The sequence below is a fragment of the Amblyraja radiata genome, chromosome 2, assembly GCF_010909765.2.
Source record: "Amblyraja radiata isolate CabotCenter1 chromosome 2, sAmbRad1.1.pri, whole genome shotgun sequence".
Taxonomy (NCBI): domain Eukaryota; kingdom Metazoa; phylum Chordata; class Chondrichthyes; order Rajiformes; family Rajidae; genus Amblyraja; species Amblyraja radiata.
This window is the reverse complement of record NC_045957.1, coordinates 148,371,193-148,382,492: the sequence shown is the minus strand read 5'-3', so window position 1 is coordinate 148,382,492 and position 11,300 is coordinate 148,371,193. Positions and strand designations below refer to the sequence as shown.

The window sequence follows — 11,300 nt, the reverse complement described above, 5'->3', positions numbered from 1 at the left end:
AACTCAGTGGAACAGGCAGTATCTCTGGATAGAAGATGACATAGATCATGTGATGGGTGACGCTTCGGGTAGAGACCCTTCTTCGGACTCTTCAGGTACTTGTGTCTGTAGTGAATGGCCATGTAGCAGATCAACAGGTGGGTAACTATAGTTTGGCCAATGACAATGCCACGGGCAACAAGAAATCCAGACCTCATGGCAAAGTAGCTACTATTTTGTGGAGCATCTTCACGGCTACAAGTACTTTCTGACAGGATCTGAGTTCTCTCCTCCTTATGCCTGCTGATAGAAACATAGAAATTAGGTGCAGGAGTAGGTCATTCGGCCATTCAACCCTTCGAGCCTGCACCGCCATTCAATATGATCATGGCTGATCATCCAACTCAGTATCCTGTACCTGCCTTCTCTCCATATCCCCTGATCCCTTTAGCCACAAGGGCCACATCTAACTCCCTCTTAAATATAGCCAATGAACTGGCCGCAACTACCTTCTGTGGCAGAGAATTCCACAGATTCACCACTCTCTGTGTAAAAAATGATTTTCTCATCTTGGTCCTCTTATCCTTAAACTGTGACCCCTAGTTCGGGACTTCCCCAACATCGGGAATAATCTTCCTGCATCTAGCCTGTCCAACCCCTTAAGAATTTTGTACGTTTCTATAAGATCCTCCCTCAATCTTCTAGCCGAGTCTATCCAGTCTTTCTTCATATGAAAGTCCTGCCATCCCATGAATCAGTCTGGTGAACCTTCTCTGTACTCCCTCTATGGCAAGAATGTCTTTCCTCAGATTTGGAGACCAAAACTGTACGCAATACTCCAGGTGTGGTCTCACCAAGACCCTGTACAACTGCAGTACAACCTCCCTGCTCCTATACTCAAATCCTTTTGCTATGAATGCTAACATACCATTCGCTTTCTTGCTGCACCTGCATGCCTACTTTCAATGACTGGTGTACCATGACACCCAGGTCTGGTTGCATCTCCCCTTTTCCTAATCGGCCACCATTCAGATAACAGTCTACTTTCCTGTTTTTTGCAAGGTTTAACCTTACATTTATCCACATTATACTGCATCTGCCATGCATTTGCCCACTCACCCAGCCTATCCAAGTCACCTTGCAGCCTCCTAGCATCCTCCACACAGCTAACACTGCCCCCCAGCTTCGTGTCATCCGCAAACTTGGAGATGTTGCATTCAATTCCCTCGTCCAAATCATTAATATATATTGTAAATAGCTGGGGTCCCAGCACTAAGCCTTGCGGTACCCCATTAGTCACTGCCTGCCATTGTGAAAAGGACCCGTTTACTCCTACTCTTTGCTTCCTGTTTGCCACCCAGTTCTCTATCCACATCAATACTGAACCCCCAATACCTTGTGCTTTAAGTTTGTATACTAATCTCTTATGTGGGACCTTGTCGAAAGCCTTCTGGAAGTCCAGATATAACACATCCACTTGTTCTCCCTTATCCACTCTACTAGTTACATCCTCGAAAAATTCTATAAGATTCGTCAGACATGATTTACCTTTCGTAAATCCATGCTGACTTTGTCCAATGATTTTACCACTTTCCAAATGTGCTGCTATCCCATCTTTAATAACTGACTCTAGCAGTTTCCCCACTACCAATGTTAGACTAACTGGTTTGTAATTCCCCGTTTTCTCTCTCCCTCCCTTTTTAAAAAGTGGGGTTACATTAGATACCCTCCAATCCTCAGGAACTACTCCAGAATCTAAAGAGTTTTGAAAAATTATCACGAATGCATCCACTATTTCTGCGGCTACTTCCTTAAGTACTCTGGGATGCAGCCTATCTGGCCCTGGGGATTTATCGGCCTTTAATCCATTCAATTTACCTAACACCACTTCCTGGCTAACCTGGATTTCACTCAGTTCCTCCATCTCATTTGACCCCCGGTCCCCTGCTATTTCCGGCAGATTATCTATGCCTTCCTTAGTGAAGACAGAACCAAAGTAGTTATTCAATTGGTCTGCCATGTCTTTGTTCCCCATGATCAATTCACCTATGTCTGACTGCAAGGGGCCTACATTTGTTTTAACTAATCTTTTTCTCTTCACATATCTATAAAAAACGTTTGCAGTCAGCTTTTATGTTCCCTGCCAGTTTTCTTTCATAATCTATTTTCCCTTTCCTAATTAAGCCCTTTGTCCTCCTCTGCTGGACTCTGAATTTCTCCCAGTCCTCTGGTAGGCTACTTTTTCTGGCTAATTTGTATGCTTCTTCTTTTGTTTTGATACTTCCCTGATTTCCCTTGTTATCCACGGATGCACTACCTTCCCTGATATATTATTTTGCCAAACTGGGATGAACAATTGTTGTAGTTCATCCATGCAGTCTTTAAATGCCTTCCATTGCATATCCACCGTCAACCCTTTAAGAATCAATTGCCAGTCTATCTTGGCCAATTCATGTCTCATACCCTCAAAGTTACCTTTCTTTAAGTTCAGGACCCTTGTTTCTGAATTAACAATGTCACTCCATCCTAATGAAGAACTCAACCATATTATGGTCACTCTTGCCCAAGGGGCCATGCACAACAAGACTGTTAACTAACCCTTCCTCATTACTCAATACCCAATCTAGAATAGCCTGCTCTCTCGTTGGTTCCTCTACATGTTGGTTTAGAAAACTATCCCGCATACATTCCAAGAAACCCTCTTCCTCAGCACCCCTGCCAATTTGATTCACCCAATCTATATGTAGATTGAAGTCACCCATTATAACTGTTTTACCTTTGTTGCACGCATTTCTAATTTCCTGTTTGATGCCATCCCCAACTTCACTACTACTGTTAGGTGGCCTGTACACAACTCCCACTAGCGTTTTCTGATGGCGTGGGTGATCTTATTATACCTCGTGGATGGCTTTACAGCATCTCAGCTTACTCAAGTTACATCAAATGCGCATTGTAATACTTGGTTACTGATTGTGCAGAACAGAAACAAAATCCTTCTCCATTTCAATCACATATATTGTTACCATAGATATACACCTCGTCCACATCTCCATTCCTCACAAGGCCAGGATGCTAAACCATCACTTTTTACTTCACCCCGAAACGTCACCCATTCCTTCTCTCCAAAGATGCTGCCTGTCCCGTTGAGTTACTTCAGCTTTTTGTGTCTATCTTCATTTTAAGCCGGCATCTGCAGTTCCTTCCTACACACATCTAACACTCTCCCTTCTGTAACTCTCCGGTGGCGCTGGCGCCAGCAGCCTCCACCTACAGCCCGGTATCTTTTTGTTTTTTTGTTTGTTTAGTTATGTAAAAGTGTGTTTTTTGTGTGGGTTTTTTTGTGTTTTTATGTGGGGGAAGAGGGCACGGTGCGGGGGATACCGTTCTTCAGCCGCTTCCTGGTGAGGACGCGACTATTATTCGAGTCGCATCCTCCCACCCCCCCCCGCCCCCAGCGGCCTACCTACTGGATTGGTGTGGCCTTTCCTGCCGGGATCGACCAGAGCTCCAGCAGCGGCGGGACAGTGCTGAAACATCGCGGGGCTGGCGATGCCTTACCGGGGATCGCCGTCTGGAACCCGGAGTGCTGGACCTGCTGCACCGACATCATGGAGCTGCGGTTTGCGGAGCTCCAAACGCGGGCAGCGCTGATGGACAGCGAGGGGTCCTGCGACTCTGCCCGGCTCGGCCTGCGGACTCGGGAGCTGCGGACTCCGGCTGTGGGAGGCGGCTGATCAGGAGGTCCGGGCCGCTGAGGAGGAGGATGTTCACCGTCGGGGTTCGGCGTCGGCGTTCCACCAGCCCGGCGTGAGGGCCTGAACATCGGGCCACCCGAGGCGGCGACTGCGGGTGCTAGGAAGGCCTCGACCACGAGTGAACATCTGGGAAGAACGGAGGGGAGGCTGGCTGGACTATGGTGCCTTCCTCACCTTGGTGCCACTGTGTTATGTTGTGTCGTGGACTTTCAGTGTTTGTGCTTTTTTTTAAATTCTATTTTATTTTTAATATGTTTTATTATTTATTATTATTTATTTATTTTATTGGTACTGCCTGTAAGGGAAATTCATTTTGTTGTCTCTAACTGAGACAATGACAATAAATTTGAATACAATACAATACAATACAATACTCATCCAGTTCTTGCGTTGAACAATTGCTCCTTCGACTTCATTCACTTTATCAAATGGGTCCTGCACTGCTTGGCTTTTAAAGATATACTAGACCAACTTCCCCATCCCCAGCTGCAGGATGTGGCCTACCCCTGCTGCTGCCGTGGCCTACCGCTGCCTATCATTGTCGTGGCCTGCCACTGCCTACCGCTGTCGTGTCCGACCACTGCCGCTCCCCACCGGCTTCAGGCGGGGACCGATGGGGAGCAACCTGCAACGAGACGGGACGGCTTCAGGCGGGGGCTGGTGTGGGCGGCTGCTTCAGGAGGGGGCTGTCAGGGGCCGGGGGGTGGGGGGGAACGAAGCGTCCTACAGCCGGTGGGGAGGGGGGGGGAGAGCGTCCTGCAGCTGGGGGAGGGGGGTCTTTTTGGAGGGCTAGTACGGGTGTTGTGGTCCAAAGGGACTGGTGTCCAGAGGGCTAATAGGATATTACGGTCCAAACTGACTTTTATTGGGCTAGTAAGGGTGTTGTGGGCGGAATGGACTGAAGCTGGGGGAAGGGGGCGGCTTCAGGCGGGGGCTTTCAGAGCCCATGGGGGGGGGGCATCCTGTGGTCTAGGGAATGGGACGGCTTCAGACAGGGGCTGTTGGGGCCGGTGGCGGGGGGGGGGGGGGCAGTGTCCTACAGCCAGGGGAGGGGAACACCTTCAGGCGGGGGCCAGTGGCGGGGGGCAGTGTCTTGCAGCAGGGGTCCCCAAAATAATTTCACCTGTTTCTGCCTTCAAGGGACTCACATTTGTCTTTACTGATCTTTTTCTCTTAACATACCTAAAGAAGCTTTTACTATCCTTCTTTATACTCTTGGCGAGCTCACCTTCGTACTTCATCTTTTCACCCCATATTGCCCTTTTTGTTACCTTCTGAAATTTCCCGCTACTCTTTGATATGTTATACACCATTTCTTTTAGTTTTATACCATCCCTAACTTCCCTTGTCAGCCACGGTTGCTCTTATTCCCCTTAGAATCTTTCTTCCTCTTTGGAATGAAATGATCCTGCATCTTCTGGATTATGCCCAGAAATTCCTGCCATTGCTGTTCCACCGTCATTCCTGCTAGGATCCTTTTCCAGTCGACCTTGGCCAGCTCCTCTCTCATGCCTTCATAGTCCCCTTTGTTCAACTGCAACACTGACACTTCTGATTTCACCTTCTCCCTCTCAAATTGCAGATTACAACTTTTCATATTATGGTCACTACCTCCTAGCGGTTCCTTTACCTTGAGTTCCATTATTAAATCTGGTTCATTTGACAACACTAAATCCAGAATTGCCTTCTCTCTGGTCGGTTCCAATACAAGCTGCTCTAAGAATCCATCTTGGAGGCATTCTACAAACTACCTTCCTTGGGGTCCAGCCTGATTTTCCCAGTCTACCTGCATATTGAAATCTCCCATAACCACAGTGGCATTACATGCCAATATTAACTCCTGCTGCAACTTGCACCCTATATCCAGGCTACTGTTTGGGGGCCTGTAGATAACTCTCATTAGAGACTACCTACCTTTCCAATTCCTCAATTCTATCCACAGCGACTCTACATTGTCAGTCCCTATGTCACCCCTCGCAAGGGACTGAATTTTATCCCTCATCCAGAGCTACCCCACCTCCTCTAGCCTGTCCTTTCTATAGGATGTATAACCCTGAATATCCAGTCCCGATCCTCCTGCAGCCATGTCTCTCTAATCCCCACAATGTCATATCTACCAAACTCTAACTGAGCCTCAAGCTCATCCACTTTACTTTTAAATAAAAGCAATGTTATGTACAACAACAGCAGAAGGTCCTATTGAATAAATGATTCCCGACAACTCTGCCAGAAGGTACTTGAGGCAAATGAGAAGTAGGTAAACTGTTGAGATGTGTGGTGCAGATATGAGCTGAAACAGCAAATTAAACATCAGATGTTCGCCAAGGTGACGTGAATTGCAAGCTGTTCTGTACCTGCTGTGTTGAGGAAATCCACTGAGATGCAGAAAGTGTTAGTGAAATAAAGTAACAAAGTCGTCTGCATTTTCATCCAGTTTTTAATTGCAAAACAATCTTTTCACAATCATCAATAGTGTGACTTTAAACTTTTCATTAGACATTCAAGATTGGATGCATTTCTGAAAGTACCCATTATTTACACGTTATAGTCGAGCAAGCATCATCCTTAATAACATTCAAAATGACAGTTTACATATCAATTCAACATCCTTAAAATTATGTTCAAACAAGATTTTAATACTATGTAGTTGTTTTGTAAAAATAGCTTGGATTCCAGTTAAAAAATTGCATATAAATATCTTGTTCTGACACAGTGTAGGACCATTACATTTTTAAATAATGACATTTTATCTTATTTCTCTCTAAATAAAAACAAATCACATGTAGGGTGAAGTTCTACCATATATATTTTTAATTATTGCTAGCTGGTGAACTCAGTGAAGACACCAGAATTAATGTTGTGTGCCAGAGAGGCTACGGACTGTCTCATCCCTGAGTAACCTGCCTTACCTGGTAAATATAACCTACCCCTAGTCTGAAGTATGCTACATCACTAACTGAAAGCTAGAGAGCATGTGCTAAAGATTTACTTCTGCAATGAAACTATCTACCCAAAGAAAATGATTCACAATTACAGACATACATTTTGTTAGATGCATATTGCCAGTTCATTGTGTTCAGTTTAATTTATGACTAGTGGCCATTTCCTGAGAGGAGTAGGGGATCAGATAAGATTACATCTAGTTCGAGCTGTGCAGTCTGTAGCAGAGTAGTGGTTAAGTTACTGAACTAGTAGTCAGAAATCTCGATTCTTTCTCAAGAGACACGAGTTCGAGTCCCGCAAGGACAAGTTGGGGGAATTTAAATGCAAGCAATTAGATAATAGATGGAATTGTAAGAAATCAGGCTTTGTTAGAGGCAACTGCAAAACTGCTAGATTGTCTTAATAACCCAATTGATCAACCAGTGTCCTTCAAGATAGGAAATCTGCCATCCTTACCCAGTCTGATCTCGAATGACTGCAGACACACTCCTATAGTTAACTCTTTACTGCCTTTTGGAGGCAATTAGGGATGGCCAATAAATACTGGCATTGGCAGTGCTGCCCACATCCTGTGATCAAATCAATAGATAGAGCTAAAAGCTCTCTTTAGTTTTTTTGATTTTAGCCTTAAGGATATAATAAGAAAAATAAACAGTGTCAAGATTCCAGCTGTAAACCTTTTCTAAGCACTTGCCTGTTTTATTTTTACTGTTCCTCTTGTCAAACCTTTTAAACAATGTCCTGCATGTATGCACTTGTATCACAATTCTGATGTGTACAACCTGCCTAAAGTCCATATGTTTAGAAGCTGATCGATGTCAGTGGTAGTTTGAAGTGGTCAATATTTAAACATTTCAGGTTTGTGTAATTAGATTGCTGACAAGGGTCTGTTTAGATCTGAAACGGGCTAATTTTTGCAAACACTTGTTTGAAGCACATTTACAGTAGGTACCAAATGATTTCTTCCCTGAAATATAGTTAGCGTAATCCCAATGATAATGCCCCTTATATGAGCCGAAATGCATGCGGAAAAACTGCAGCTACTGGCAATTTTAAGTTTAAAAACAGAAGATACTACAGATCTTAACAAGTCATGGAGCATCCACGGAGAGAAAAGCAAGGGCCTGTCCCACTAGGCGATTTTTTAGGCGACTGTCATAGTCGTAGCAGGTCGCCGAAAAACCGGTGACTGGACTAATGGGCCTGTCCCACTTAGGCGACTGCCGGCGACTACGACAATTAAATTCACCAAAGTCAGCACCAGCGACAACCTATGTCACCTGGCGACAACCTACGACAGCACTTACATCAGGAGAAGACAAGCCACGACAAGCCGAAGATTTTCAAAATCCAGCGGCAACAAGAAAAACGTTATGACTCTTTGGGCGACTGAGGAGACTACTCACGACCACACAGGCGACCGTGTGGCGACAGCCTAGTTGCCATCAGTCGCCTAAAAAAATCGCCTAAGTGGGACAGGCCCTTTAATGTTTCAGGTCGCTAACCTTCAGAATGGGAAAAGTGTTAAAACGTGAAACATTGTTTCTCTCTCCACAACTATAACCTAACTTGCTGAATGGCTTGAGCATTTTCTGTTTTTAATTCCGCACAATGCATCATGCTTCCTGTCAGAATGAAATGACTGCAATCTGTAGATTAAAATCTGGCACCTTCTAAAACCAAGATCCTGAGTGTTTATTAGCACTTGGTGTTGCTGTAAATGGCACCAGATTAGGGTTTGATGCCAAGTATAGGTAGTGTAATAGTAAGATGATGTTTGATAAAACAAATAGTATACATAGACCCCATAATATTGTTCAACACAGTGAGGCAGATGTTTTCTGTCACATACCCATCGAAACTAGATGGATCTGATGGAGAGAAAACTTTAATTTGACTTTGTACTTTTCATTCTGCTTTCAAGTAGCCAGGTGTTTGGATGGCTAACATTTGCAGCCTAGTGCATAAATGAACTTTGGCATTTAAAAAAAAAATTAACAATCGGTTAAAGTATCTTCGCAACTACCTAAAAGAGACCATTGTGCAAATTTGCCTTGCAGAATCCTGCAAGATGCTACAAAGTCAGATTATAGTAATTCAGCATGGAAACAGGCCCTTCAGCCCAACTTGTCCATGCTGACCAAGATGCCCCATCGCACTGGTCCCACCTGCCTACCTTTGGCCCATATCCTTGTACACTGAACTACTAGTGAAAACTACCTAAGTTGTTTCAGAATTATCCCCCACTGCCTCAAATCAACTAATAAAGGGTTACTTCAACAAAAATACTCACACTTGTCAAACATTCTGACCGAATCAGTACTATCCACATTTAAAGTCACTCAAGTGTCAAAGTGGCTGATGACATTTTCCTGACCATTACTAGCCTTAATTATACAAAAGACCTAGACTGACTTCCACCTTAGACAATTATAGACCTGAGGCTGAGAAGAATTAATTTCAGGTGTGATTTAGTACATATGATCCAGTACTCTTCATGTAAGTTGGGGACAAATCTGTTTAAAATCTTATTCTATAAACAATCTCAGGGCCTTGTATTGCTGATGGTCTTGTATTGCATCATGTTGTATCTTGTTTACCTTTGGATTTTTCTGCTGTGATCGAAAAGGGAATGAGCAACTCCTTGCCTATCAAGTAACATCATTATCAAAGAGAAAGATAGACCTGCTAAACGTAATGAAAGCCCTGCTTGACTTCTGACCCACTTAATGCTCAGTGCATTCCTCATGGCTTCACTACTGCAAGATATAGATATAGGAGTCAGGGCAGTCTCCCACACCCCTCCATTCTGAAGCGAGTTAGAGAAAGGGGGGCGGAAACTAGGTATGGAAGTGTGGATTGCAAGATGTGGCAGATCGCCTTTTGTAGAGCACATTTAGGACCATAGAACCATGTTTGATATTGTAACTGTACAAAAAAAAACTTGAAACATTAGCCAAGTTTGTAAATTAACTGCATATTTTTTTGTTGAAAGGCCTTTTATTTCAAATTGAGTTATCGGTTAATCAGGGCACAGTACAAAAAACGTGTGTTTAAATCCCACTTCTGACACCATGTAAACATGATTGTGTGATTTAAACACATCTTTAATGAGCAGTTAGCAGCACTTAGGACAACAGGTTATCAATACATTCTGGCTGCTCGAACTGAAGTGCCGGGAATGGGGCGTTAGTATAAGTGTTATGGAGGGGTGGAGTTAGTGGTGCTGGCTTGTGTGTGATTGGCTCACATGCACCATCAATCTACACGTCTTGATTCGGAAGGGTGTCATAAGTTGCTGGGAGGAGGCAGGAGAATGGGGCTGAGAGGGAGAAATAGATCAGCCATAATTGAATGGCAAAGTAGACTCGATGGGCTGAATGGCCTAATTCTGCTCTTATGTCTTATGGTCGCATAACAGGTAGAGATGCTGCCTCACAGCACCAGAGATCTGGGTTCAATCCTGACCTCGGGTGCTGCCTGTGTGGATTGCCTCCCACATCCCAATGATGTGTTGACGGGTTGGAAGGTAAATTGTCCCTATTGCGTAGGTGAGTGGTAGAATCAGTGAAGGAATTGATGAGAATGCGAGAAGAATAGAAAATGAGATTAGTGTATAGTTAGTATCATTGCATGGTTGATGTTGGGCTGCAGAGCCAGTTTATGTGCAGTCTCTTTCCATTTCACACATGCAGTTCTTGATAGTAAAAGATTATAAGGTTGCCATAGGTAGACAAAAGTGCTGGAGAAACTCAGCAGGTGCATCAGCATCTAAGGAGCGAAGGAAATAGGCAATGTTTCGGCCCGAAACCCAGAAGGAAATAGGCAACGTTTCGGGTCGAAACGTTGCCTATTTCCTTCGCTCCTTAGATGCTGCTGCACCCGCTGAGTTTCTCCAGCACCTTTTGTCTACCTTCGATTTTCCAGCATCTGCAGTTCCTTCTTAAACATAAGGTTGCCATACTTCCATCTCCAAAAAATAACTGCAACTTTACTCAATATGGCACACATAACATCCCCAACTCTTCAGAGAAGTCATTTTAGTTGTTGTGGGCCTAACTTTGAAGAAGAAGCAGATATCGAGCAGATACCAAATTCTCCAAAACTGCCTTTTCATTGTGTGAACTGAGCACAGTGAATACAGAGAGGGTCAGTAAAAGGATGAGCCCTTCAGCAGCAGCTGACAATAGGATACTATTGGGACAAGAGAGGTAGATTTCACAATATGTACAATGAAGTGTTTTTTTTTTTAGAAAAGTGTGAATTGTCAAATATAGATAATTGCAGCTGGTTTCCATGCAGCTATCCCATCGCATTCTGCCAGTTTCAGATACAAAGAACGTCTGCGTGTGGTTCACTAGTTTGCTGCGTAGCTCAATATGTCCTTCAAAGATCGTGTGACCATGGTTTCTCTTTCCAGTAGCATCACCATCAAAAAACAAATCCACTGTTCTTATGTAAAATACCCACTGGTAAATCAAACACCAGATTCCAGTATGTTTTGGAGCATGTCGTGGCTCTTATAGTATAATGACTGGACTTCCATTGAAAGCCCAGACCTCTGCCCTATTAAAGTCGTGATGATCAATGTTTTTGGGTGCTTGAGGTAAATATGGTCTAATG

At 44.0% G+C, this 11,300-nt stretch overlaps 1 long non-coding RNA gene across 1 annotated transcript; it reads right to left on the bottom strand.

The window, feature by feature from the left end:
• Positions 1-68: 68 nt before the first annotated feature.
• Positions 69-11,297, bottom strand: LOC116970411. Its single transcript, XR_004411132.1, has 3 exons — positions 10,701-11,297; positions 8,247-8,249; positions 69-89 (listed from the first exon to the last, which is right to left on the bottom strand). It is a non-coding gene; the product is annotated as an uncharacterized LOC116970411 (long non-coding RNA).
• Between the last annotated feature and the right edge of the window lie 3 nt (positions 11,298-11,300).